This window comes from Sarcophilus harrisii, chromosome 3, assembly GCF_902635505.1.
Source record: "Sarcophilus harrisii chromosome 3, mSarHar1.11, whole genome shotgun sequence".
In the NCBI taxonomy this organism is placed as follows: Eukaryota; Metazoa; Chordata; class Mammalia; order Dasyuromorphia; family Dasyuridae; genus Sarcophilus; species Sarcophilus harrisii.
In genome coordinates this window covers 33,525,351-33,551,083 of record NC_045428.1, presented here as the reverse complement: position 1 = coordinate 33,551,083, position 25,733 = coordinate 33,525,351, and the positions used below count along the sequence as shown (strand labels likewise).

General features: G+C 33.0%; 1 protein-coding gene across 6 annotated transcripts in view; it reads right to left on the bottom strand.

Moving 5' to 3' along the window:
• NAALADL2 (N-acetylated alpha-linked acidic dipeptidase like 2) overlaps window positions 1-25,733 on the bottom strand; it is a 1,183,950-nt gene that overhangs the window by 207,152 nt on the left and 951,065 nt on the right. The window lies entirely within an intron of this gene.

The window sequence follows — 25,733 nt, the reverse complement described above, 5'->3', positions numbered from 1 at the left end:
GAAGCAAATGGAAAAGAAATCCATTTGGTTAAATATGTGGGGGAAAAATGCTTTCTAACAACTAGAGTTGTTCCAAAGTAAAATGAACTACATGAAGAGATGAAGGGTTCTGTTCTCTTCCCCAACCTTGGAAGTCTTCAAGTAAAGAAAAAGAATTTCTGTACCATTTTGAACCAGAGATTCCGTTACTGAGTTTGTACTCTAAGGAAGTCATAGTTGGGATTCCTTTCATGTATGGGTTGGATAAGGTAGCTGCTGAGATATCTTCTAAGTCTCAAATTTAGTGACTCAGTAAAACTGTTTATTTAAAGAAAGGGAAATGAAAAATGAGTAGCCAACTCATGGGAAATTGTTATCACTTTAGAGGTCTTTATGTGAATGATTTCAATTTCCACCCTGAACTATTTCTGTTGCAAGGTCATGGATATACTTGAGCATTTGTAATGAAGCAATGTGGAATTTGTGGGGAATCACCTTTAAGCGGATATAAATTCATTGGCAGGGCTATTTAATTCACCATGTTCTAAACAACGCTGGGCAGCTGTTCAGACACAAAGAAAATATGGCTGCTATCAATGGCAGGCCATTAATGCAATAACGAAGAAGTCCCTCCATGGTGATAAGTAACAATGATCTCCAAGTTATTCATGTTGCTGAATAAAACAATTCAAACAATCAATTTAGCTTCAAATACGTTTTGTCTTGTAAAACATTTGAGTCATTAACCTTAACAATGTCAGTGTGCTCTCACTCTGGAATCCAGTGAAATTAGTGTCCAGGGAAATATTTGAGAAAACAATTCATGGGGAGTAATTTGTTAATACATTAGTGACTCCTGCTACAAAGAACAACTCTCAAGTGCATTGTAAAGGATTTAGTAACTTGAACCACAGAGGAAGGAAAGAAGAAACATAAAAAGGCACAGGGAGCTTTGGAAATGTTTTCAACTGATGTGTGTAGTTTGTTGTGAGAAATATGGGGGCCGGGTTTCATATCTTTACATGACTCAAAGCATCTCCTCTTTCCTACATGTAGCATGCAAGCAGAGTAGCAAAGATGATAGAGATATGTAGGTGAGTCACCAAGGTTATTGGAAAACAAATTCTAAGCAAGATTACAAAATAAGTAATAGTCATTCCATTCTACCCAAATGCCCTTTATCTCCTGTGCCTGGGATGTATTTACTTGTCATCTCTACCTCTTTTAGATACATAAGCTACCTTCAAGGCTCAAGTTAAATGCCATTTTCTTTTTTACAGGAGAACTTTCCTGGTCCCTTCAGATTCTAGTGCCCTCCTTTCTTAGGTTACTTTGTATCTTATTCCTATTTCTATTATATATATATATATATATATATATATATATATATATATATATATATATATATATATATATATATTCTGCCTCTCCCAATAGAGTGCCAATTTCTTTTTTTTTTAATTTTTGATAATAGTTTTTTAAAAATACATCTAAAGATAGTTTTCAACATTTACCCTTGCAAAGCCTTGTGCTCCACATTTTTCTCCCTTCCCTCTTCCCTCCTTAGACAGCAAGTAATCCAATACGTTAGACATGTGCAATTCTAAACATATTTCCATTCTATACAAGAAAAATCAGATTAAAAAGCAAAAAAAGAAAAAGAAAAGATGCTAGCAAACGACAACAAAAATAGGGAAAACACTATGTTGTGATCCACATTCAATCCCCATGCTCCTCTTTCTGGATGCAGATGGCTCTCTCCATCACACGTCTATTGGAATTGCCTTGAATCATCTTGCTACAGAAAAGAGCCATGTCCATCATAATTGATCATCACATAATCTTGTTATTGCTGTATACAATGTTCTCTTGGTTCTATTCACTTCATTCAGTATCAATTCATGTAATCTCTTCAGATCTCTCTGAAATCATCCTGTTGATCATTTCTTAAAGAACAATATTTCATTATATTCATGTACCATAACTTATTCAGCCATTCCCTAACTGATGGGATGCCCAACAGTGTCAATTTCCCTAACTAATGGGATGCCCATAGAGTGTCAATTTCTTAAGAAAAAAGTTTATCAATATTGTAAGATGATCATCTATGATAGACTTAGCTTTTCTCAGCAATCCAATGGTACAAGTTAATTCCCATGATGGAAGATGCTATTCATATACAGAGAAAGAACTGATGGAATCTGAATGCAGATTGAAGCAGATTATTTTCACCTTAGCTCTGTGTGTGTGTGTGTGTCTGTGTGTGTTTGTGTGTGTGTGTAGTGAGATTTTTTTTTCCTTTTGCAAATTCTTTTTTTCACAACATAACTCATCTGGAAATAGATTTAACATGATTGCACATATATAACATACATCCAATTGTTTACCATCTTAGGAAAGTGGGAGAGGAAGAGAAAATTTAGAATCCAAAATTTTATTTTAAAAATGAATACTAAAAAAAGAAGATAGAGTGGCATATTTTAGTTTTTGTTATCAGTCAACCAGCATTTAAATGCTTGCTATAAGCCATGCACTGTGCTAAATACTTAGAACATAAAGAAAGGTAAAAATGAGGAATTCATATTCTAATGGGTTAGACAACATACAAACAAATATGCATATAAAAGACAGAGGTGGGAAAATGGAAAGTAACCTTAGAGTGAGTGAAGCTATTAACAGAGGGGGGAGAGTTTGGAGAAGAGAAAAAAGCCTTCTGCAAAAAAATGAGATATTTGCCTGTCCAGAACACAGTAAGTGGTAAACAAATTATTGTTGATTCATCGTCTGCATTTGTTTTTGTATAGACTCACGTGTCCAAGTTATACATACTATCTCTATAGAATGCAGCATTTTATTTTGTGCTCTCACTCCTACCATCATGTCTGGTAGATGGGTAAGTGTTTAATTAAACCATTTTTGAATGACTGATTCATCAAAAAGATTGAGAGAGAACTCCTTATTTTATTGAATGATGTCTAGAGTAGAGAAGGGACTGGAAGAGGCCTTTCCCTCCTTTTTTCCCTGCCAGTGTTGTCACACTGAGCTTCCCTTCCACCTATTCTGTGTATATCTTATATGCACATAATTGTTTGCATGCTATCTCCTATATTAGAATGTAAGCTCCTTGAGGACAGGAACTGTCTGTTGCTTTCTTTGTACAAAATATCAATGTTTTGTATATAAGAATCACTTAAAGCTTGCTGATTAACTGTCTATAATCACACTAATAAGTAGATGAAATGGAATTCAATTTCCGAGTCCAAATCCCATTATTTTCCCCAAACATCAAAGTGACAGATATCCTAGTTTGCTAATTTGCAGGGATTTCTGTTATTTCAGTTTTTTCATCTGCAACATGAGACCTTAAACTAAATGACCTTCTAGCTCCAGATCTGTGATTCTATAATCCTATATTCATAGTGTAATTTTGTTTTTTCCCCTTGGCAAACCAAAAGGGTCGGGAAGTTACAATTGGATAAAGCATCAACACTCTCTAACTTAGATCAGCAAATTTGTCCCTGGTGTTTTTACCAAGATGGAAGAGTTAACTCTAGAGGGCTCCAATCAAAGTTGAAAGTTACCTTCAAAAAGTTATGCATATTTCAAGAGAAATAAAAATCATTATGCATTCTCTCTAAAGAGGAGACAGTCTCAAACTGTCAAAATTCAAAACCCTTCTCCATATATTACATAGAAATGCCATCTTTTAAGAAATTCTTTTCCATTTTTTCTTCTAAATTAGCTTAGTGGGCCATGGTATTACAGTATCTTAGCCTAGCTTGTGAATAATGTGACAGGTAATTTTTACACCTCTTCTTGCCTGTAGTTAAGTTTGACTGAAGATACGGAAAACAACTTTTATGACTTTGGTGGTAAAAATAAATGTTCTGTAAGTTGCATGGAGTCAGATCCTAGACAGCTCACATAAAATATTCTGTACACAATTTATAGTTACCAATAAATAATAATTAAAAAACCCTCTGGACAGATTTTATAATAATGCATATATACTAAATTATTTTCTCCAAACAAACTGATAATGTGAACTATGATGTACTTGCCATGTTATTGCAGTGTAGTCTTCATGGAATGAAAGAAAGCATCTCCCCTGGATTTGCTGAAGAGATGAATAGCAAATAGATAGCATTCAAAAGTGATGCATCATCACTTTAAGAATTAGACTCTCCCTAAGGTGAAAGAATGTTATACTTCCAAAAATGTCACCATGTTAATTGTCTTTTCCTATCTTCACAATGGATCAAGACGTTCTTTTCGTAGCCACCAATGGCTCCAAATAGCCCCAAAAACTCTCTCTAAAAGACCATACGATTTAGCTTCGTTTAGTTTATAATGAATATGATTAAATCTAAACAATTACAAGCAAATCACCATCTGGAACTATGGCAAATCAAGATTCTATTTTCTATCATGACCAATCATGAAAAGCTACTGCTGAGTTCTACTTTGCAATATTGTATAGTAATGTGATTAGATAATCAGGCAGACCAATGAACCCAGCAAACTGGAACATAAACAAAATGGGTACTATCTCACTGGTGGAAATTTTAGCATTTATGGAGAATTTCCTGACCCAAACTGCTCAACTTCTTTTTAAAAGAACTAGCCTCAAATTAGATACCAAGTTTTCTGTTAGAAACTTTTAAAAAAGTAAACAAAAAAACGTGACAAGAAGAGACACTTAGGGAAAGAGAGGTGACAGAATAAAATGTCCCATATAATGTAATAGCCTTGGAACACTCCCAAAGGCATAGGGACAATGCAGAAGACGTTCAACATACTCACCACTAATTTCCCAGAGTATTAGTTTCCCTGCTCAGATTCTTTTTTACCCTAAAAGTTTACCACTGTCCTATCCACATTTATGAACTTGATCTCTTGGTCAATTTTGGTTACTCTTCTCTTCCTTGTGAACATAAGAGAACCTCAGCACTGGTCTGAGACAGATACATTTGTTATGATAAGATTTTGATCTTGTCCAGACTGCTGATGTGCCTGGTGACAGGGAGGAATGAGGTCATTCACATAAATAGATATTCACTGCCTCATTAAAGTTTTCCACTTAAAGTGCTACAATTTGAAGAAGGAGGGAACAATTAACCATTATAAAGAATAACCTTTTGAGAAGGCACTTCTGTACACAATCTTAAATGAAAAATATACTCCATTATCAATGGCCCATCAACTTTCCATTCTGGATTCTCTCCATTGAGGGACATCTCAATCCCACAGGTAGAACCAGAATGGGAATAGTAGAAAATTTCTAACTTCAGAGAGACTCAAGTTAGAATTCTGACTTTTGTATGTATTAGAAATGACCTTAAGACAATCTCTAAATTATGATATGTTTCTTTCTCTATGATACACATATATACATACATACATACACATATTTGTTTTTGCTGAGGCAATTGGGGTTAAGTGACTTGCCTGGGGTCACACACATCTCAGGTCAGATTTGAACTCGGGTATTCCTGACTTCAGGGCTGGTGCTCTATCCCCTAGCTAACCTAGCTGCCCCAATTATTTCAATTTTCCTTAAAATTTTAAGGAATATCTTTGAAGTCTGTCTTTGCTATAACTCCTTTGAAATGGGCAATATGGGATTGTCTTGGATAGAGGTACCTTTTAATTCTGAGATCTGGGATATTATGTCCACATCATCTCCCATACATCATCAACTTTTAAAGATCAAGAACTTTGCTTTTTGCTTTTGTATCCCAAATCCCTAATACCAACTATATCATCCCACATAGAATGAGTGCTCATTGAATATTGAAAGAACTAGTGAATGAAAGGGGAAGAAAGGGGGAGCTCTCTGAGTACAAATAATAATAATAATAAAAACTGAAATAACCTTTATCATCACTTCTCTTCTATTTGTTCCAGAGAATGTTAAGAATACTGAATACAATCTCTTCAATTTATAGAGAAGAAAATTAAGAACCATTGGTGTTAAATGATTTCACCAAGGTTACACTGTAATTAGTATAAGGTAGACTATAAATGTAGGACTTATAGCTTCAAGCCCACTTTATTCTATTATATTCAATTGTCTGCCACTCAAAAAATATTTATAATTGAACCAATCCTGGTCCTAGCTCCTAAACCAGATTATATGCCTGTTGAAGGCAGTTTCCAAACTCAGCAGTCTGCCTAAAAGCCTGTTAATAAAAACTGATTTAATAACAAAAAGCTTTGATTTACATTTGCCCTAGATGAGACTCCCTGTTGTTTTTCAAAGTTCATTTGATTGCTATTTTCTAAATGAAACCTTTCTTGATTGCTCAAAAAAAAAAATTCCTCACACTTATTCTGTAAGGACATATACACACACACACACACACACACACACACACACACACACATATATATATTTTCCCCTGTTGGAATACAAATTCCTCAAGGGCACAGGATGCTTTGTTTTTTTGTCTTTGTAGCTTCAGAATCTAGCACAGGATCAGGTACATAGTAGATATTTAATAGATATTTGCTAATTAGTGAAGGAAAGCTCAGATTTCTTTATTATCATACTAACTTTACTGGCAAATGAATGATGTTTCTAGAATTACTTTCTCTTTATTTCTTTTTTTTTATTTATTTTTGCTGAGGCAATTGAGATTAAGGTCACACAGCTAGGAAATGTTAAGTGTCTGAAACCACATTTGAACTCAGGTCCTCCTGACTTCAGGGCTGGTGCTCTATCCATTGCACCATCTAGCTGCACCTAGAATTACTTTCTGCAGAACATGTAGCTTCTTTATTTTGACCCATATTCCTTTGGTCTAGGTGGATACAAACAAAGCTATGCCTTCTTCCTGACCACTGAGCACAAATACTATCAGTATTATTCATAATAAAATTCCAGTCTTTCCTTATAGGATACCTCCTAGAAATAGGATTCTATCATTTTTATCCTTCTGTCACTAGTTTGATCATTTGGTTTTCTGATGTTATTTGTAAAGGGAAGGAAATTGTTTAAAACATTCTTTATGTCTCCTTTGTCCATGCTTACTACAGATATCAAAAAGGAGATAACAATTCTAAAAATGGATGCATTCTGATTAGAGAGAAATTTCCCGTCTTCTTCCACTTTGACAATTGTAGAATTTTATTCTGCTCTTGAAAGTGGTAGAAGATGGGGCTGACTTTGGCACAAAAGCTAATCTTTCACATCCTTTAAACTTATGGGAATGGGACAAACCACTGAAGATTCTCCTCATTGGGGAGAAAATAGCAGTATCAGTTGCTGCAAGCCACTTCAGAGTGTATCTTGTACTTCTAATCCAGGTTTGGATCACAGAATTAAGCCAGTGAATTCATTTTTCCCTTCTTCTTGTTTCCTTTTTTCCCCAAGAGAATGAATTCCTCAAGGAGTCTCGAAGGCTTCTTTTTGTTTCATAAAAAGTTGCCTGCCTTTTTTGCTTTAAATAATTAATCTCTAAAACAAGTAAATGGGATAAGACTATTAACCAACCACATAGTTAACTACTGCTTGAATGCAACACTGAGTGGGTAAATTGGGTATATCTGAGAAAGAAAAAGAGATGGATTTAAAGTTGCAATACTTTTCCAGAACAAAATTTCAAGCTGGGGTCTTGGAAATGAAACAATGATTGATTCATTATTAAACTTCCCAGTAGAGTATTGTATTTACAGGGTTTCTCTAGGCAAATAAACCAGTAATGTTGATTGAGCTAGTATTGAAATGGACACCATCCATTTTCCAGGACCATTTGAAAGGAAAACTGCTGATGAAAAAGGAATGAGAAAATGAGTAGAGGAAGTTACAACCCAAAAGGGAAAGTACCTCTCTAATTAAAAAAAAATGGTAAAGATTGGATACCTGTCTACTTGCTAACTAACTTGACAAATCCAACCAACACTGCCACATTCACAAAAAAAGTTATAAAGAGGAAAAAAGGAAAACATTAGGGAAAGAATTTTGGTCAGAAATAATACAGATCCTAATTTTTTAAAATGTTGTTGGTGATTGTTTGTAAAAGAAAACATATACTTTGTTGGGGGTGGGAAATAGGAGTGGGGATTTTCTGAAAATGTTAAAATAGATAAGACTTAACCAGTTGTCCTAAATGTTGAGCATAGCAAGATAATACAATATATCAGATGACTTTAAAAACCTCTTTTTTTTTTTGGAGTTATTTTTAAAGCAAAATTATACTTCCAACCCTTCTCTAACAAAATCCTCTAGGACTGATATAAAAATATATAGGATGCCCCAAAATCTTGAGGCAGCTTTAGGCTTGAGAGAGAGAGAGAGAGAGAGAGAGAGAGAGAGAGAGAGAGAGAGAGACTGCACACATGTGTGCATTATGTTTCTGAAGGATGGCCTCTGGATTGGAAGGCTTGTTATTTATGTACATAATTCCTTGGTTGCCATCAGATTATGACTATAATGCTTAACTCCATTATCTTCCAATCTTATTTTTTAGAAACTGTTATGACCTTTTTGAAGGACGTCTATAAATTCTGTCTCCAAAGATTGAAACAATGCACTTTCAAAAGTTTTTCAAAAGGCAGTCACTGACTCCTGTCAACCTGGTTCTCACACATTTTGCTTTTTTTCCCCCAGCTTCACAAATTCTAGTGCTCCACATTTTAGGGAATCCAATCTTTCAGCAGATCCATGGCACCTACTTGCTGAAAGATTTAAACCCTAGTAAATGCGGGCACAGCTTCCCATATGTATTCCACCCCGTTTGCGATAATTAAATCTGTGGCAAAGTTACAATTTAGTTATGCCTACAAGTGGCCAGATGGATTCTAAAGTTAACATCTGTGTAGTTTTATCCCCACTCAGATCTATGAATCCAAGAAGTTTTCTCCTCCTCTTCTCTCTCCCACCCCCTACCACATCTACTTCCCATCATCCCATTATTGGGATGATAGTTAATAATTAGATCATTATTGCCAGACTTTTACCCTTCCTCCAAAAAAATTACACTCAAATGCTGGAAGGATGGCTGATTTCACTAGAATAAGTGTAAGGATGGCCTCCATTAAAAGTCTAAAACTTGTCTAAAACTTTTTTTTTAGATAAATTCTTAGGAAGCTTTCTGTAACCTACAGCGATAAAGTGATTTGTCCACTGTTAGAGAATAAGTAAGCATTAGAGATGAGAATGTGAATTCAGTTCTGCCTGAGTCAAAGCCCAGATTTCTCTGTAATATCTACAATCTGCCTCCCTTGATAAATGCTTCTCCTACTTAAATAATTCAAAGATCACTGATTTCATCAGCCTAAATAGGGCTACTGATCAATATCACAAACAACACATCTTAGTTTGTGTTTAGTTTGATGATTAATTGTGGCCCCTCACTTCTGCCTCCCTTCCCCCCCAAAAAAAAAAAAAGATCATCCTGTATCTAAATTTAATTTGAATTTAGGTAATACAGACTTTGTACAAATAGACAAAAGATTTCTGGGATTGTACTGAAAGGTTTTCCAACTTAGGTACCGCTAGCACAGACTTGTAGAACATTTATCTAAATTAGAAAGTAAAATAAATTTAACAATAGTTAAATCAGAAATTAGAATTAACCAAGCATTAGCACAAACTTCCAGGGGATTGAAGGTTCTGAATCCATTCTTCTCAGTTATCCATGCTTCCAGGGACAACAAAGGCAGGACAGCAATTGGTTTACTAGGAGAATGATGGAGCCTCAAAAAGCCAGAAGGTAATGCTTACATATACACACATGGAATATGCATGCGCGCGCACACACACACACACACACACACACAGACATACACGCATACCTGAAGTACTGCAGAGAAACTGACTGCTTCTTCTCGATCAAGAGAGAGGAAAGCTTCTGTTTTGGCTGGGAGTCATGGAACTATCCAAGACAGGGAAGCTTTTGCTTCCATGAGTTAGTCTGCCCATATAGTCAAAGGTTTCTCATTCTTTCCTTCATCCTCTCTCTTGTTCACTATCATTTTGTAGCAAGACCTGTTCTCGTTTCAAAAAGGAGGCACTTAAGGGCAGATAGATGGTATAATGGATAGAGTGCCAGCACTGAAGTCAGGAGGACCTGAGTTCAAATCTGACCCCAGACACTTAATTGTAATGGGCTGAGGCTTGAGTTGATGCACTGAGGTCCCAAGCACGTAAGGCTAAATAGTAATTGGACTATATTAATATACATGCTTGGATAAAGAATGGCCCCTGCCCACTCTCTGTGCAAGTCCTGATGTGTTGTATAGGAAATGACGATTTTGGTGGGTGGAGGCAGAGAGACAGGAACAGAGGCTGGGAGAAATTGGCCTGGGTTCTATACTCGTAGCTACTGGTCGTGTGGCTACTGGTCGAGCTAGCTTCTTGACTCAGCTGCACACATTGCTATTGCCCATTCTCTTCCACCTCCAATCTTTCTTCACTGAGAAAAAAAGATTGACGATTTTCCCCTAACCTGAATTCCTGACTCTGGCTGATTTAAAATACCCGGTCTTCACACTTAACACTTCCTAGCTGTGTAACCCTGGGCAAGTCACTTAACCCCAATTGCCTCAGCAACAAAAAAAAAAGGGGGGGGCACACTTAAAGCTTCTGGATTCACATTAAAACTTGTGTGATATAATCTCATGGAGAACATGACATGGAAATATACTTCTCCTTCCCAAAAATGTCATTAATGTTTAGCAGCATTGCTAATAATTATTGAGATCAATAACAAATATGTAATATCAATTAAATAGACTTTCTCCAGAGACTATGTTTAACTTAAAAAGGAATAGAATCATGGAGAGAATGGTTATTCAACCATCATGTGGATTAAGTAATTGTCTTTTGATGGAGAGAAACTTTGAAAAACATACACAGAGTATAAGTCTTATGCTGTAGAGATCCTTTTTAAGAGATTTTAAACTCTTATTCTGAGAAATCTGAACTATAGGACTGTTTTATGAGAAGATAAGATTTCAGTAGCAGTTGATGGTTTAAAGTACTTCTGGATGAAATGTTACATGATACATTGTTGATATATTAGAATATTTCTTTGTATTGTTTGTTTCATTCTTAATAAGCTATTTAACCAGTGATGTCAAAATATATTTAAGACAGTGATGATAGGACATTTCAAAAAGGAAAGAGAGAGAAAGATTAGGAAAATTCTGTTTCCAATTAATTTTATTCACAAAAGTGGGAGCTTGGGATTTAACTAACATGGGGAGAGATTGTGGGTTCCTCCTAACGCATGAGGAAATAGTAGAATAGAATCACTGAAAACCTTATTAACCTGGATAAGAATAAATAAGGAAACATACCAATAACAAATTGAATGGTAAAGATTAGTGTGGTTGTCATTTAGAACACAAGAATTCCCTAGTTAAAGAATAACCTAAGGTACACATGAGAATGTCATTCTTAAAACCCAGATACATTTAATTCTAGTCAGAAAAAAAATTAAATGAACAAGAATATAATGTTATGTTACAGCCAATTGATGTGTCCTACAGCACATAAGCCTATCCAGCAGCATCACAGGGTGGTGAAAAGGCAGATAAAAGCTGGTAAAGAGTGAAAAGTTGTTATGATTCTCCAGTATTTTATTATTATTAACCCAAGTCTGTTGGGATATTCCTTATATTCCTACTCTCTACTGACCTGAGATCAGTCAATGAACTTAAGCCTTTAGGCTCATGTAACTGTGTTGTTTTCCATTTTTTTTTCTGATATGTTGTGTATATTCTGGCTTATCTCTTTATTAGTTCCTTCTGAATAATGAAATATTTTGATAATAAATAATATTTATTATTAAATAATCACTGTGTATTTGCCCCCAAAAAGATGATGAGACATTTTTATGATTTGAAAACTTTTTTCTGGGATAGATTGAGATTTACAAAGAAATTATAAATGGAAATTTATGTATCTAAATCATGATGCTACATAATTTTTATGGATACTACTTATATTTTGGTGACATATTGAATCAGGAGTTTGATGACTTTTATCTTATCACTTAAAGGAAACCTGTCTTATGGCTATCATGTTTTAGAAAGAATGTTGACATTTTTAAGAGCATCAAGAGGAGGCCATCTGGTTTAGGCAACGACTTCGAGATCATGTCATATGAAAACTAGTTGAAAGAATAGGAACTCTTTAGCCTAGAAAGATTAAAAACATAAATGAAGGGGGTGAATGGCAGTAAGTATCTGAAAGGTTTTCATGTGGAAGAGTTTATTTGTTTTTCTGGCATCAGAAGACAGAATTAGGAGCAGCGGATTGAAGATTTTTGAGAGGAAGATTTAGATTTGATGTAAGGAAGCTATCCATGGAAAGGGCTAAATTGGGAGGCAGTGAGTTCCCCTTTATTGTAATTCTTTAAACAGAAGCCATGTGGCTACATATGGATACAGAGCTATAAATACACACATATGTGTATATATATATATATATATATATGTATATATATACATTTATATATAATATACATATACATATAAATATTTACATATACTAAACAACAAAAGGACAGTAGAGTATAAAAATTTCTAGATCTGAAGTCACGGGGTTCGAATCCAGTTTTACCTGTATAACTACTTATTTCCATTCCTCAGCTGAAAAAAAATGAAAAAAGACTGACCTCTGAGAAAAATTATAGCTGTCAATTTATGATCCCATGATTCCAGATTGTGCTCTTGCAAATAAATGGTCTAGAATAAATGTGAGGGAAAGAAATAAGTTTTTAAATAGCATTGATTATATGCCAGGTACCATGAAAAGTACCTTATAGATATCAGCTTGTTTTTTCTTTGGAACAAGGTGAGGTAGGTGTATTATTATTTCCATTTTACAGATGAGAAAGTTGAGTCAAAGAGGTTAATTGATTTGCACAAAGTCATACCACTCATAAGTCCCTGAGGTCAAATTTGAATTCAGATGTTCCTGATGACAGAACCAATGCTTTATACACTGTGTCCTCTAGTTACTTGTATGTTGGTTACTAACGTTGCTCCCTACAATATTTTGAGCAATTATAACAATACTAGAATGATTATCTTCTAAAATGACTTTGTGGATATAATTTAGTTTTTGTTGTATGAGCTCTGGATATTTGTTTTAAAATAAAAAGGTCACAGTACATTATAATAACATTACTCTATTTATTCAATTAAGAAGCAATCAATAAACATTTATTAAAGCTAACTAGAAGAATTTGTTATTTGTACTAATCAAGAGCTAGCTGTAATATAAAATAATGCTTACAAAAAGTAAAGCTATGAAAATCTCCTTGCACTAAGGTTTGAGTATATTTTTCTTACTTTGTTTACTTATCAATAACAGCTAAAGAATTCATTCTGGAGATTCAAAATGTAATCATTTTACGAGAAGAGAAAGAAAATTAGGTCTGAATCATTTCAAGGCTAAAGCTATTGACAAAAGACAGAAGAAAATCAAACTTCAATGAATGTTTCTTTTTCTTTCTCTTTTCACAGAATTTCTTATGTTCCATAGAAATCATACTTACACAAACATCCTCAAGTAAAGGTGAGTACAGTCGTAGCTTTCTGGAGATAACAAGACTTAAATGGAACATTTTCATGAGAAAGCAGGAAGGATTTTTATAAAACAAGTGACCTTGGTTTCAAACACATTCTTTAGCAACTGATGCAACTGTAAGCTCATTGTTAGAATTCATATTTCTTTGAGGTACCTAAAAAAGTACTTGTTGATAAAACTATTAGTTGTGCACTCTCTCTCTCTCTCTGGTGTATGTGTGTGTGCTTGTTGAAGCTATAAAACAGCTGTGAAGCAAATTATGCTCTGCATGTAAACAAAAAGCTTCTGATATCCAGACATTGGACAATAAAAGACAAGCATGGCCTATCATCATCTCAGGCCCAGCTGCTTAAGAGTCAGAAATACCATTTCTTTCTGAGGCGCACTGCATTTAAGCATATGAATAACTCATCTGATCTTAATATTTTCATCATTTTAATCCCAAAATTTATAAAAATTAGGGCAATGAAAACAGTGAATCATCAAAGGAATTAGAAGAAATAAGACTAAATTATATACAAGCATCAAGAGAAAAATGGAGTATAAAAGATGATGTAGTCCCTCTTTCTACCTTCATTAATTCATAGGATTATAGGTAGAACAAGAAATTTCTTCTGAGATCATCTGTTCCAGCTCTCTCCTTTACAATTGAGGAAAATGAAACATTTAGAGGTAGAAATACTAGTTAAAGGTCACACAAGATATAAGTGGCAGAGTTAGGATTTTAATTTAGGTTTTCTGGTTCCAAATCTAGGGCTTCTGGGAGGAATACACCAGCTAGGTAATAAGAGTTAGAATGACCAGCATGACTTTCTTAGCATCAAATTCAGTTTGTTAGTCCACAGAATAAGAAAATTAAATCAAGTAACATGGATGTCAAATTGCAGAGGATAAGAAGACAAAAAGAATTATTGCATTTAAGAACCAGAGGACAGATTGTTCAGGCTGGAAGGGGGCTCAGAGGCCATAAAAGTCAACCTTATAATTTTGCAGATAAGAAAACTGATCAGGTTGGTTATGGTCATACCAAAGTCACAGCTAATTAATACTACAGCTAGAACTAGAACCCAGACCCCAGTTTCTACCCTTCTTCCCAACTTCTATTATATCTTGAGAAAAAGACTCAGATTATCAAAAATATGATCTTTCTTAGTGACTTTTTATGTATGTATTTATTTAAAACAAATACAAAATAGAAAAAAAAACCAAGAAAAATATTGTCATGTGCCTAGCAAAACGTAAGGGAGGATTCAAAATATGTAACAATAAATTGCCATTTCAAAATAGTATATATAATAATAAAAAAAAACATTTATTCAAACCTTTCCATCTTTTCTTTGCTTCCTTATAGGTTTTCTTTCATTTTCTGCTGTATACTTTTTACCTTATTCCTTTTCCCCCTTTTCTCCCCTCTACCTCCTCCAAATAGGCTACACTTGAGGATGACTATATTTATATATGTATATATACATGAATGTGTATGCCTGTATATCTATATATATATGCCTATGTGTATATGTATATTTGATGTATGTAGGTATACATATATATTGATATATATTTATAGATACATCTACATATATCAAATATACATATATATACAGACACACAGACATATATACACATTTAAAACAATATTAATATAGATGAGCTATAATGTAGGATCATTTAAAAAAATATTTCCCCATATTTGCTTAAAAAGTAATAACTCTTTTATAATTTTTCCTCATATACTCTCTTTGCTTCTCAAAAAACTGCTATGTTTAAACAACATTCAGGAAGGAGATGTCATTTCCAGTAAAATTTTTCTTCCATATGCATAGAACTATTTGGAAGGTAGCAAGACACATACATAATTCTAAATGTCATTTCTTTTCCAAGATGTGATTTGATTATTTTATTTATCAAATTTCTAAGAAATTAGTGACATTTGAAAATATCCTACTTTAACTATATGTGAGTGTGTTTCTAAATGGATAAGATAAATAGACAAATTTAAGTCAAAATATTCATTAAACAACATTAATTTATGGCACAAAAGTTTGAGAAATAAAATAATTGGGCATTACAGTCTGGGTAGAGTGAGGCTGATAAAACACAAGGCTAAGATGACATATATTATTTATATTTATTTTTATATAAATAATATTTAAATAATAAATAAATAAATAAATAAAATAAAATATATTCCCATAAAATATTTACATACTTACTTACCATAAAATATTTTATGGGATTTGGATCAGGAGACATGGATTCAAACCTAAGTCCCAATACTGAACAGTTTGTGTGATCATCAGCAGGATATAACCTCTTTATACTGAACACATTGTCACATTCAAAGGGATTCTTTTGAAAAACCCATTGTATAAAACTTTAAAGTATCATAGAGATATGAATTATTTTTAGTAAGTATTTTTATGCAGTATCTCAGTATAGTATATATCAATAAATGAACAACTAAATTAAATACCCCGGGACATCATTCAATCTGTATCTATGACAATCTGAACATTTTTTTTAATACTGGGAGTATTTCTTGGTTCCATTCCAGGGTGATAACTACTGAAAACTCAGTAGATCTCATTAAAAGGTGTTTCACAAATAATATGGTCCCAGCATAACTCACTCCCAAGGATTCTGGGGACAGAGAGCCTATACATATGCTACATATGGATAGAACTGAGATTGTACATTCCATAATAAAGATTTTGATATTACAAATTGTAGACAAAGATGCTAGACACAGGGATCTTTAGTTTTTGAGATCCCTCACAAGTAGCAATCAATTTAGAAGTTAAAATCTTTTGAAGCATTGATCTGAATCTGAGGTTTTCTCTTTTGGTTCCCTTCCATTTTACACCTCCCCCACCGAGTGAGCAATATGATTATAAATTATACATGTGAAGCATGCAAAACATAATTCTATACTTGCAAAATCACCAAAAAAGCAAGAAAAATTTAATGAGAAAATTATACTTCATTTTGTTCTTAAGAGTTCACCAGTTTTTTTCTCTGGAGGTGAAGAACATTTTTTCATTATGAATTCTTTGGAATTATCTTGGATCATATTATTGATCAAAGTAGTTATGTCTTTCACAGTTGATAATCATCACTATTTTGCTATTACTGAATATAATGATCACTTGGTTCTGCTCACTTCACTTTGCATCAGTTCACATAAGATTTTCTGTGTTTTTTAAACTATTCTTATAAGGTATTAGTACTCTGTCACAACCATATTCCACAACTCGTTTAGTATTCCCCAACTGGTAAGTGTCCCCTCAATTTCCAATTCTTTGCCACCATAAAAAGAATTTCTTAAATATTTTTGTACCACATAAGTCCTTTTTCTTTTTCTTTGTTGTACAGGGTTAGTCGTTATATTATTAGGTCAAAAGGTATACACAATCTTATAATCTTTTGGACACAGTTTTTAAATTATTTTCTACAATGGTTAGAACAATTTATTAATGTATCTATTTCCCCTCATTTCTCCAACCTTTATCATTTCTAAGAGATAAGAGGTGTTACACTAGACTTGTATGAACATGCATTTCTCTAATCAATAGTTATGGAGAACATGTTTTCATATGACTACAGAAAGCTCTGATTTCTTTTTCCACCATCTGAGATTCATTTTGACTATTTATCAATTGGGGAACGATTCATATTCTTATAAAATTGAATTACTTCTCTACATAGCTGAGAAATGAAGCCTTTCTCAGAAAAACCTGCTGTAAAATTCTTTTGATATTACTTAATTATCTATCGTACCTTTTACCAAAATGTACTTTCCCTGATTATCTCTTAAATTAGGGTTTTTTTCCCTTCTGTTTGTCCTTTTCTCTCTCTTTTTGCCACTTGAGATGGTTTTGCTTCTGAGCACTTCCTCCCTTTTCCCTTTTATCATCTTTCCTCCTTTCTATCATCACCTTCCCTTCCTATTTCCTGTTGGTAAGAGAAGGTTCTATGTTCAACTCATGTGTGTGTGTATGTATGTATGTATGTTTTTTCTTGCCTCTTTGAATCAGCTGTGATGAGATTGAGATTCAAGCATTGTCTGCCACTATCCTTCATTATTTGAAATGTCTCTCTTTATAATTTTCTTTTATTCTTTCTCTCTTTTGCCCCTTTTACTAATGCATCCTTTTTTCTCACCCCTTTTTTTATTTCAGAAATCATCCAAACATAATCAATTAACATTAATGCCCTCTCTCTACTTCTTCTGGCTGCCCTAATGATGTAAAATTTTTAAGAGTTCCATGTATCATTTTTCCCAATAGAAATGTAAATAATTTAATCTTATTGAATCCCTTATAATTTTTCCTCCATGTTTATACCTTTCTATATGTCTCATGAGTCTTGTGTTTGGACATCAAATTTTCTATTCAGTTCTGGTCTTTTCATCAAAATGTTTGAAAGTCTTCTATTTCATGAAATATCTTCATCAGTGCTCTGATCTTGATTCAGGAAGGGTCCCTAGTACCTTGCAGCCACAAGTGATAATTCTTTTTTTGGCTCTGAAACTGTTTCCTTGTGATTGACCACATGTTCCTCTTTGCCCAGAAATGCATATGAGCAACAGAATTGCCAGTCAGTGCCAGTTATACACAGTGCCAGCAAAGTGCCTATCCTTCATATAATGCTCTTGCAGCAACCACTGGAGCAAGTTAACAAAAGAAGCTCCCGAGGATACTAGAATATCCTTTCTCATCTTTTCTCCTATTGACACATTTTCATCTATGAGAGTTAAGGAGCTTCTCATGTGACAGAACTAAGAGTTAGTTTTAACCCCAGTAGGGCTACTGGTAGCTTACAGGTTGTGCTGTACATCGAGCAAGGCATGGCACATAAGATCAATGGAGCTTAGGTCATTCCTAGGGAGATGGTTATATATAACTGCTTGTTTCCTTCAGTCAAGAGATTTAAAGTGATCCCTGAGCAGCCTGTACCTAGTGACTTAAAGTAATCACTATTTGGCACTGAGACATTCAAAATGAGATTTAACAAAGAAATGATTCCTAAATTAAGTAAAATTTAGATTCTAATATACTTAGAAAAATAATATAGACTCAACATATAATCTATGATTTACTTTGGGAGAAAAAAAAAAACATTCTTTCTGCATACATAATTTGGCAGGTTTTACTTCACACATCAAACAGTTACCTAGAGGCTAGAATTAAGAGGGAAAACCCCCCACTAAGATATGATATATCACCTTAAGGATTAGTGTAACAACTCCACAATGCAGCTCAAGAAGATGAATATAAAAAAGGAAAGCTCAATCTCCTTAGTTTGTCATTAAATTCCCAATTCACTTCCATCAAATAAGTAGGGAAAGAATATGGACAAATTGTTTTTAAAATAAGAAATCTCAATTATCTACAACCATATGGGGAAAATATTCCAAGTCACTAATAAGAGAAATGCTAATTAAAACAACTTTAAAGTTCCACTTCACACTCATCAAATTGGAAAAGATGGTAAAAATGTAAATAGTCAATACTGGAGAGACTGTGGAAAGACATAAACAATGAGAAACCATTAAAGCTGTGAACTGACACAAAAGTTTTGAAAAATAACTGTGAACTGTGGATTAAAAAAATCATGGAAAAGTTTTAAAACATAAAAGTTCAACATGCCCTTTGGCCTGGTGATTTCACTATTGGGTCAAAGGATTCCAAAAAAAAAAAGGTACTTTCTATAATTATGGGTTCATATTAAAACTTTTGTGAAAAACTTCTCACCTCCTCATCAAAAAAAAAGGAGTAAAGTTAATGCCAATTGATTAGAAAGTTTCTGTACATAAAGGCAATTAAATATTATTGTACAATTAGAAATGAAGATAATATGAGTCGTTAAAAGAAAAAGTAGATTTCTATGAACCAATGTGGATAAAAGCGAAATGGGGAAAACAGTATGCATAATGGCAACAATAGTAATAATTTAAATGAACACACTAAAAGAGAGATAAAAATTAAATATACTTGGTTCCATGGAATGGATAATGAAGAAAACTTCCTCTTAGTAAGGGGAGGTGAGGGTGGGGGGAGAGAAAGACTGTAAGAGTTGAATGTAACATATACTGTCAGATATAGTAGCTAGGTGAGTTGGGTTTACTTGATTGTTCTTTCTTATAAGAAACGGTACTGTGAGAAGAAAGCTATGGGAAGAAGAGAAAGAATAATGCATATGTCAACAAAATCATGACATAAAAAATGCCAATTCCTTTTTTAAAATTGAGTGAAAATATAAATTTCCAAATCTCAATCAATCATAAATCCCCCTCTCTATAACTTGAATGTAAAATTATCCTAGTATCATGCAAATATTACATGTTCCATCTTCATGAAAACCACAAAGAGAAAAAAAAAGTATAAGAAATAAGAATTCCAACTCAATGATAAAAGTTGGTAGTTGAAAAGATGCTGATGTACTGAGAGATGCAGCTTCTCTGACATGTCCTAGATACAGTGAATACTCTGATCTGAAAGAACCACTACATGCAACAGATGTTAAGTGACAGAAGAAATGTACATTGGACCACCAGCCTGTCATAAATATTGCATTCTTAATCAGAGAGCATCTGTTTTTTCATTTCTTTAACAGCCATCTTCTGCATTGTATTTAATCGGAAACAGAATGCTTCTCCTAACAGGTGCACCAGTGTTTACAAATTGAAAACCTTCTTATTTAAATACAGCTCAAAACCAGAGATGTTTCAATTAACAGGGCAATATCTTATGAGGAGGAATCATTTTAACATTTGGCAGATCCATAGATTGCTTTGCAATTGTGAAATTTAATTATTGGAGAATTAGCAGTGCAGATGCCAAGAAAAGCTAAAGATGAGAAGGGATCCAAATTCCCTCTCTTATTCAATTTATTTGTAGCTGGAAAAAAAAATGGTTGGAAAAAGTTGGTAGCAGATCTGGAGATAATAGAAAATACTGCAGATTGATATTAAATCTCTTGAAATGTTTCAATTTGAATCAAAGTAACTTAGATCTCCTAGTTAGGCAATATAGAAAAATCAAATCTGGATCCTTGTAGGACTGCATTTGCTCTGTACTTGAAAGCCTTTAATTTGCATCAGAGAGTTTACAAATAGAGTATAGCAGAACCTTAGATGCAAGATGGCCCTAGTCATTTCACATGTAAAAATTACCTAATTGTTTTTCTTCTTTAAAAACAATCTAGGCTGTATAATATGGATTTGGGAGGGTTGCAGGAAGAAAGGAAAGAAACCTTAATTTTCTCATCTTACTTTGATAAATGGTTTTACATAAGTAATTCACACTTCATGGAGCAAGCCATTTGAGGTTTTTATAATCATTGATAATTTCCCTTAGAGGTTGAGACCCAAAACAAAGGTTAAATTGGTTTGCTGACCACACACTGAAATACTAATATTCTTTTTTCTATATGTATGACAAACAGGGCTCTATTATCTTTCTCTTCCTTCCTGCTTTGCAAGAGACAAATTACCTCTTTAATAGATTCCCTCAAGGGAGCAGTTCATGAGTTCATAGGTTGGACTCAGTGTGTTAGTAAGAGAAAACATGAATTCATATGTAAGGCTTCTTGTGGAATTCTTGAGAAGTAGCTGACATTTGCAAAGTGTTTTGCATAAGGAATATTTTTTTGATCTTCACAACCATCCTAGGAGGTGAGTGCTATAAATATCATTATCCCTACTTAACAGAGAAGAATAATCTAAATTCTTGTCTCTTCTTCCCTTTTATATACTTAAGAATTGCTTCTTAGGAGATCATTACAACTCAGGATGATAGAATAGGAAGAAGCAACACAGGTCAGTTTCTCTATAACTAATCCAACAAAGATTTAGAAAATACACCAGGCTGAGCATGATTCTGAAATCCAAGGAAAAATCACAGTGAATCAATTTATTATTATTTTTTTTTTTTTTTGCAGCCCAAGACTTTCAAGAAAGACTTTCATGAAATAGAGGACTTTTGAGCATTCCTTATGAAGAGGGAGAAAGCTAAGTAGAAACATTAAAAAAAATAAATCCATAAGCCAAGCAATATATAAAAAGATAAATAATCAGGCCACATAATACAGGTGAATCTTAATGTCATCAGTGACATAAAAATAATAACAATTAATTTCATTATTACCCAAGTTTTTAAAGAAAAAAATGGACAAAAGAAGATCCTACTTAGATCCGTAAACTCAGAGGAGTTAAAATGGTAATATAAAAATACACACCAATATTCTTAATAAGTATTAATGTAAATTTTTATGTATTTACAAGGAAGCTTTGGCAACACACTACAATGATTATGTAATAAGACTAGTTTGGAGTTACAATAGGAACACAAGGATTCATTCAATATGAAGAAAAAACTATCAAAATAGAACAAAAATCAAGATTGTATGAATAAATCCATAAAAAGCTTTTGATAATATATATATTTTTTTGTTTCTAAATCATGGAAATAGATAGATCTTTCTATAATATAGTATGTCTACTTAAAGCCAAAAGTCAGCATTACATATAATGGAACAAACTTTTTTTGTTAGGTGATATGATAGTTTGTTTACTTAAAGAACTGTAGGCAATCAACCAAAATTCATTGAAATAATAACTTCAAGAAAGTTATGTTATAAATAAATGCACATAAATAATTATCATTTCAGTATATTATCAATAAAATATAAAACCAAGGTAAATAAAGAAAAAATCTATCAAAAAAGAAAGCTCTACAAAGTACAGAAAATGCTTGGAAATCTACCTGGTAAAGTAAGTATAAAAAGCAGATGAGTATAATTATATTCTTTATAGAAATAAAGACAGTCAAATAACTGGATAAATATTCATTGTTCAAATATAGCCCAAAACAATAAATAGCAGTGACAATAATACTTACAATTAACTTATTTATTGATTTCTATACCAATGAAGCTATCAAACAACTACTTTAGAAAGCAAAAAAAAATCATCTGTAGGGGGAAAAGTTGCTGAATCTCATGGAAAATAATTTTTTGAAATGGTATAGACTGGGTCTTGGCAGTATCAAACCTCAAAGCATGCTACAATATAGTAATCATCAAAACCTTTAGTAATCAAAATTAATAAAAAAAAAGAGGGGTCAATTAGAATAAACTGCCTGGGCACAAAACACATAGAAATGAAGAAGCATAGTTGCTTCATGTTTAATAAACCCAAAGATATCAATTATTGGGTTAAAAATTAAATGATCTTTTTTTATTAAAGCTTTTTATTTCCAAAACATATGCAAGGATAATTCTTCAACACTGATGCTTGCAAAACCTTGTATTCCAAAAATGTTAGAAGGATTATTGGTAAATATACTTTTTTATTATTGGAATTGTGTTATTGGAAAGTCTCTGAATTATTCTAGACATTATGGAAAGCAATTTAGAACTGTGATACAAAAGTTACTAAACTTTTCAGCCCTTTTGACTTAGTGATACCACTATTAGACTTGTTTATAAAATATTTATAGCAATTCTTGTGTATGTGTCTGTGTTAGCAAAAGTCTGGAAACTAAGGGATGCTTATCACTTGAGAAATGGCTGAACTATAAGCTATATAATAAGGCTATAGCAGTGTAATGAAAAAGAAATGATGAGGGTTTGATTTTAGAGAAGTCTGAGTAAATGTTACATGAACTGATGCAGAGTGAAGTAAGCCAAAACAAGAGGAGAGAGAGAGAAGAAGGAAGAAAAAAGAAGAAAGAAGAAAGAAGAGAGAAGTGTGATCTAGCAGAAATGAGTTGTAAACAAGTGCCTTACACCAAATGCCAATAAGATCCAACTAGTTATATAAATAAATATAAATGTTAATATCATAAATATATATATATATATATATTATAACAACACTGTAAAAAAAGAAAGAAATCTTATCAATGAAATGACCAAACACAATTCCAATGGAATAATGAAGAAAAATGATGTAAACTTCCTGACATACAAGGAAGGGAGTTAGGGTCATATTTAAATGGATCTTTTGACTATATTGAAAGTATACAGTTAAAGAAAGACATTTTTCAATTGGGACATGGTCAAGCAAATTATGATCTATGAATGTAATGAAGTATTATCAAGTTCTAGGAAGTGATGGAGATGACTTTAGCCAGAGAAATGCAATAATAAGTTTTTGCATAAATATTTGCTACAAGATTATTATTTTTCCTTTTTTTTAAAATTTTCAGTGTTTTGGGGAAAGAGGTGAGAATAAGAAAAGGTGAAAATAAATGTTTTAATAATAAAAAATCAAAATAAAATTAAAAAGGACATGACTTCTCTCCATTTCCACTATAATCCAGCCATATTAGACAACTTTCTGTTCCTCTGATATGGTGCCTTCCCTACCTTCCTTCTTTCCCTCTCTTTCTTTCTTCTCTCTCTCCATTACATACACACACACACACACACACACACACACACACAGTATATTACATAGGCTTCATTAAAGGTTTCTAATTACATGCAAACTTTAACATTAATTTTTTAACATATTCAATTCCCGATTCTAAGTAAAGTGAGTAGAACCATTGTACAACACAGCAACAACAAGATTATGTGATAATCAATGTGATGGATGTGCCTCTTTTCAACAATAACGTAATTCAAGGCAATTCCAATAAACTTGTGATGAAAAGAGACATCCACATCCAGAGAGAGGACTGTGGAGACTAAATGTGGATCACAACATAATATTTTCACTATTTTGTTATTGTTGTTTACATTTTTCTCTTTCTCATTTTCCCCCTTTGATCTGATTTTTCTTGACAACATGATAAATATGGAAATATGTCTAGAAGAATTGCACACATGCTTAATCTATATTTGATTGCTGTCCAGGGGAAAGGGGTGTTGGAAAAAGGGAGAAAATTTTGGAACATAAAGTTTGCAAAGGGGAATATTGAAAATTATCTTCTCATGTACTTTGAAAAATAAAAAGCTTTAAAAAAAAAAAAAAGAAAATGAGTTCCAAATTAATTTCTTTCCTCTCCTCCCCACCCCTTGAAAAGGCAAGCAATATATCAATTATACATGTGAAATCATGCAAAACATTTTTCCATATTAACCATCTTGCAAAATCAAACAGACAATAAAAGGAAAAAGAAAAACAAAGTTTTAAAAGTCTGTGTCAATGTGGACTCAGAATTCATCAGTTCTCTCACTGAAGGTAGATAAAATTTTTCAACATGAATTCCCTAGAATTGTTTTGGATCATTCTCAGTCAGAGTAACTAAGTCTTTCACAGCTGATCATCAGAAAAAATATTTCTGTTTACTGTGCACAGTGTCCTCCTGGTTCTACTCATCTTTACACGAATTTATGTTTTCCTGGGTTTTGATTCTTCTTTTCCATTCACTTCCTTTGCATTGAATATTATTCCCTACTGCAGAAATTTTCTTTCATTTAATTATTTAATTGATGTTTTTGCTTTAAAGAAGGATTGAAAGGTAGGAGCAGTGAAATTTAGCTAAAAGCAAGGAATCACCGCTGATGTACAATTGATCAGAAATGAGACTAAATGAGTTATAATACAACTAATATTTTGTAGTGTTTTTTGAGGTTGGCAAAGTCTTTCACATGTGTTATGTCATTTGACATTCACAACAACTCTGAGGGATATGTTATTATTTTTCAGATGAGGAAAATGAGATAGAAAATTATTAAGCAGCTTACTAATGCCTGAGATAGGATTCAAACTATAGTCATTCTCATTACAAGTCCAACATTTTATTTACTGGGCCACCTAATGAAGCTGATATAAAATAAAAAATAAAAAATTAAAAAAATAATTAAATAAAAAAAAAAAATTAAGACCATGATCTGCTTTGGAAAAATGTAATTTGAAAAAGGAAATTGTAAAGACTAAGGTAAGCAATTAATTATGGGATGATAAAAAATTCAGAATGCTAATAATTGGTGGAAAATGTATTGCCAAATTTTGAATATCTAAGAGAAAGGATGCAAAGGAGTACAGCTGTACAAATAACTCACCTCGGATTCAATCTTAAGATCCCTTTTCATCTCCTCCATTCCAATGAGGGAAAGGAGCTTGGAAGCCCATTATAATAGTGAAAGATAAGCTTTCTCACAACATGCTTTGCTACAACTTGTGGATTTATTAAAGTGCATCATAAATTTCTGAAAAGAATATGGTTATTGAAAAGAACTATCTTTTAAGGTGGTAAAC